The 5,108-nt window shown below is 45.4% G+C and overlaps 1 long non-coding RNA gene across 1 annotated transcript; it reads left to right on the forward strand.

Annotated features, from left to right (window-relative positions):
- Nucleotides 1-1,073: 1,073 nt before the first annotated feature.
- On the forward strand, nucleotides 1,074-1,822 carry LOC149407905 (uncharacterized). Its single transcript, XR_016301741.1, has 4 exons — nucleotides 1,074-1,256; nucleotides 1,344-1,440; nucleotides 1,587-1,707; nucleotides 1,800-1,822. It is a non-coding gene; the product is annotated as an uncharacterized LOC149407905 (long non-coding RNA).
- The last annotated feature ends 3,286 nt before the right edge of the window (nucleotides 1,823-5,108 follow it).

Genomic DNA, 5,108 nt, shown 5'->3' on the forward strand with positions numbered 1-5,108 from the left:
TTCTCCTCGAGTCGAGCTTAGCTCCTCGAGTCGAGTCATTCTCCTCGAGTTGAGCCTCGCTCCTCGAGTCGAACCTCGCTCCTCGAGTCGAGTCACTCTCCTCGAGTCAAGGCTTGCTCCTCGACACGAGTCATTTTCCTCGAGTCGAGCCTCGCTCCTCGAGTCAAGTCACTCTCCTCAAGTTGAGCCTTGCCCCTCGAGATGAGTCATTCTCCTCGAGTCGAGCTTCGCTCCTCGAGTCGAGTCGTTCTCCTCGAGTCGAGCCTCGCTCCTCGAGTCGAGCCTTGCTCCTCGAGATGAGTCATTCTCCTCGAGTCGAGTCACTCTCCTCGAGTCGAGCCTTGCTCCTCGAGATGAGTCATCCTCCTTAAGTCGAGCCTCGGGTCGAGTCACTCCCCTCGAGTCGAGCCTTGCTCCTCGAGACGAGTCACTCTCCTCGAATCGAGTCATTCTCCTTGAGTCGAGCCTCGCTCCTCGAGTCGAGTCAGTCTCCTTGAGTCGAGTTTCGCTCCTCGAGTCGAGTTATTCTCCTCAGGTCAAGCATCGCTCCTCAAGTCGAGCCACTCTGCTCGAGTCGAGCCTTGCTCCTCGAAGTTGAGTCATTCCCCTCGAGTCGAGTCCTGCTCCTCGAGCAAGCACCTGAAACGATTTGAAGAACAGGCACTAGTAGAAAAATGGCTTTTAATGGCGCCTCTTTAATGGCGTTAGTGAAAAAAAACGCCATTAAAAGTAATTATTGTATTTTCGAGATTGTGTTTAAAGCAAAAGACGAATTAGAGAGCGCCACGTCACTTTTGGAAGAGGTACAACAAAAAAATATTCATGGCGTTTAAATTTGAAACGCCATTAAAAAAATGTAAACCAACCATTGAATGCCATGTGGTTAAAATTATATATGATGACATTTAAATATCGAACGCTATCAAAACTAGCAAAGAGAACTCTCATGCCCAGCCACGTGGAGCCGTTTTGTTGGGCGTAAGTTTTAATGGCCTTTTCCTAAGAAACGCCATTAATGGTTTAGTAAAATAAACCACAAGGCCTCGTTCTTTTACCCAAATATTCTCGTCCTTGAACAAAAATCACAGCGCATTCGTCTCCTCCAAACCCATCGCCTCGTGGTTTGGCCGTCTATCCTCACAGTCTTCGACTCCGTTTGTATTTTGCCTCTCGTCGTTCATGTATCTAGCCATGGGTTTGGTCGGAGTTTCTTGTTTCGTAATCGTTCACAATCGGCTTCACCTATTCCTTCCAAGGTTAGGGTTTTTTTCTTCTCATTTTTTTTTGGAAGTTAATGGTTTGTAATCTCTCTCTACTTTTTCGCTGTGGGTTTCACTTGCCAGTCATCGCCGCCGCTCCGCATCGACGCTGCTAGACGTCGCTTGATCTTTGCGGCTCATCCTCGACGGCGTTCGTCGTTTCATGCCCTTTCACAGCCATGTTCGTCAGTTCCTCTAAAGATTAGTTTTTTTTTTCTTTCTCAAATCTCCTGAACAGAGTCTTGATTCCGAGAATAGCTATATTCTAATTATTTTTTTATAGAGTTGCTACTGTAATTTTTCGGATCTGTTTGGATGGTAATATAGGTACTAAAATACAAGCGAATGTTGTGGCTTACTCAGGAGAGCTTATAGATCCACCAAAGGTTGAAGCGAAGATCGGTGGGGTTTCAAACAATCACTCCACTGACTCAGATGTCGTTAAGAAGTTTGTTTAAATCTCGCTTCTTAAATTGTACACACATATACAATGTCACTGATTGTAGTCATTTACATAGTTTATTTTGTTTTGTATTGCAGAGAATCAGAGGTGATAGCTAGGAAATCTCTTGATTGGGTGGTTAGATTGTTGTGGTATGTTATTGAACATAAATGTGTACCAAACCAGTTACAGATTAAGTTAAGGAGAAGAAAATCCTTTCTATACGGGATTGGGATGTTGGTATGACCAAGGATGATTTGATTAAGAACTTGGGTACTATTGCAAAATCTGGAGAATCAGTTATGGGAATATGAATGAATAATAAGTTATATCAGTTATAACTTAGTTTTTGCCATAAAAGACCATTTTTCTACTAGTGTTGGTATTCTTTTCTTGGCAGAATAATAAGTATAACTTGTGGTATGGAGTGTTATTTATTTAGGTATTCTGTATGGAGTGTTTATGGTTTATCGTTGTGGTATCAGAATGATTTCACTAACCTGCCTCGCTGTGCAGTGTCCGATGCTATATAACTTTTGTTATAATACTGTTTGTGATTCTTTTGTAATGAAGGTACCCACCCGGCCATGGAGACGTATTCCCATCCCTAAAGAACAGCGGGAAGCTTGATGATTTATTATCTAAGGTGAAAATAGTATATAATACTTATAAATCTCGTTGCACTTTCTCTCCTTTACAAGGCTATAAGCTTTAGGCCATCCCTCCATATTTTATAACACAGTTACTTACCATTATACTTTATCATCATATGCAGGGTAAAGAATATGTATTCATTGCCAACTCTGATAACTTGGGCGCCAATGTGGATTTGAGTATCCTTTACGATTACTTATCCTACCTTGTTAATTTACTTGCGAGATATGGAATGCAAAGTATCCTTTTCCGCAACTATTTTTTCCATTTTTGTAGGTATCATTTTTAGTGGTGCGATCAAGACACATACAATCAAGTGGACATCAATGAGTTTCATGACGAATGGTATCAATTTGTTTTAGATGACATTTCTAAGAAAGACAAAGACGAATATGTGAAACATACTTAGAACTTATGACTTTGGTGAAGACGTTAGATATAGTTTGAACTTATGAATATGGTGGATGTTAATTGTTTTTATTTTTATTTTTGATGAACCTGTGAATCATAGTTAGAAATATTTTTCTAGCTTGGAAAATAGAAGAAGTTATGGTATTATGAATGTTTTTTTTTTTAAAGAAAAAGAATAGTATCATGTATTGTTTTTCTTGGTTGTTTTTTGGTGTTAAGATTATATTTTTATTGATGTATGCATGAATGCAGAATTGCAGGCTACTGATATTATTAATATCTATTTTGAGAGCAATAATTAAGAAAATTTTTGGGTAAAAAAAATTAAAAAAAAACCCACAAATAATGGTGGTCCGTTAAATATCACCATAATAGCTTAAATAACACGCCAACTTTACAGCGCCATTTAAAGTTTGAATTTCGTGCGTTGTATGATGTGGCAAGACTTTTAATGACGTTCGAAACAAAAACGCCATTAAAACCCTTCCCAGTACTCTGCCATGTGGATATGACACGTCGGCACATTTACTGGCGCTTTTTGGTTTAAACGCCATTATATATATTTAATGTCGCCTGTTTTAATGGCGTTCAAAAAGTGACATTAATTCTCTACAATGGCGCATTTTGAACGCCATTAAATCCATTTTTTCTACTAGTGAGGCTAGCCAAAGCGAGACTGAAACAAAATAAACAAACAAACAGAGGGAAACTTACCCTCTGGATGTAAAAAATGCCATGACAAAAGAAGTCCACATCATTACTCGTTACGATGTCCCTTCGCGTCTTTAACAGAGACTCGCACTCACGTCTGGGGAATAAGGGCCGATCTTCCGAACGCAGACGGAGAAGCGTCACCAAAGCTGGAATGGCAGATGCCCCGTGAGACCGACTTATGCTTGATGCGTGATCGAACTTTGAGCGTTGATCCCCAAGCAGTCGAAGCCATCTGGTGCAGCAAAGCCTTCCACTAGGTACCACTCCGCCTTCTCGAAGCACCGGCCCGCAGCATCAACCTCCATCTCCGACACCTCGGAATGAGCACGCCTTTGCATAATGCAAAAGTGCAGTCGCCTTCCAAGCTGGCTGAGACAAAAGCCATGATCTTCCCCTAACAGGTCACGATTACACAATCGTCGCCCTGCTAGTCACCGTCGAGTCCCATGGACTCCGGGTTGATGATATCATCAAACAAAACGCCATCGAAGAAAGACTTGGGTATGACTTCGCCAAAAGATCAACAAGCTGTGACACGCCGGTCCGCCTCTGCATACACGCACGCCCTACTGGTGCGCGTATGTCCTCGTTGCTCCGGGGCTAGAGCGATGGATGCGATCGTATCCACCTCGCCCACGTTGAGCTACGCCACGTATCTGCTTGGATCCTCCTCTACGTGTTGATCACACGATCGTATTGAGAGAGACGGAAAAGCGAGAGAGCGTACTTGCAATTATGAGAACATACTTTGTAACCACAAAGGCTTCGCGATGGCGAAGCTTTGGGAAATAAATTTTTTTCAAACACCCGGCTGAAACAACTAGAAGTTCACCGGCCGAAGCCTCCCGAGCGATGAACTTGGGGGGGGCTAATATTGTCGGTCATTTTCGGAAAACCCGGAATGCCGAGAAGGCACGCCGCTCAAAGGGCCGATGGTCAGGCCGGAGGTCCTAAAGAGTGGCAAGCCTTCCGTCACAAGTCGCTAGCAAGCCCTCATGTCGAAACTTTCAGCCTCCTCGAGTTGAGTCGTTCTCCTCGAGTCGAGCCTCGCCCCTCAAGTCAAGCCCCTTTCCTCAAGTCGAGCTTTGCTCCTCGAGTCGAGTAACTCTCCTCGAGTCGAGCCTCGCCCCTCGAGTCGAGTCGTTCTCCTCGAGTCGGGCCACTCTCCTCGAGTCGAACCTCGCCCCTCGAGTCGAGTCGTTCTCCTCGAGTCGAGCCTCGCTCCTCAAGTCGAGTCATTCTCCTCGAGTAGAGACTTTCACGATATCCGGAGCTCCGAAGGCCCAACAGACCAAATAAAATGAATGTCACTAAGGCCCACAAGACGGGGCGCGTACACGTAGCATGCCATGCGCCGCGCCAGCCATTGGCGCGCCGCGCCAGTCGGAGGCGCGCCGCGATACCAATCACACCGCGCGCGCATGGCGCATGGCGCGCTACTCCAGTCGGAGGCGCACCGCGCTACCAAGCACACCGCGTGCGCATGGCGCATGGAGCGCCCCGCCAGTTGGAGGCGCACCGCGCCATCAAGCACACCACGCGCGCTTGGCGCATGGTGCACCGCGCCAGTCTGAGGCGCGCCGCGCCATCGCGCACGGCGCGCGCGCTCCACCTCAAGGGGAGCGCGC

Source organism: Urtica dioica, chromosome 1 (assembly GCF_054948205.1).
Source record: "Urtica dioica subsp. dioica isolate 48M chromosome 1, U.dioica_male_clone48M_v1_H2, whole genome shotgun sequence".
Taxonomy (NCBI): domain Eukaryota; kingdom Viridiplantae; phylum Streptophyta; class Magnoliopsida; order Rosales; family Urticaceae; genus Urtica; species Urtica dioica.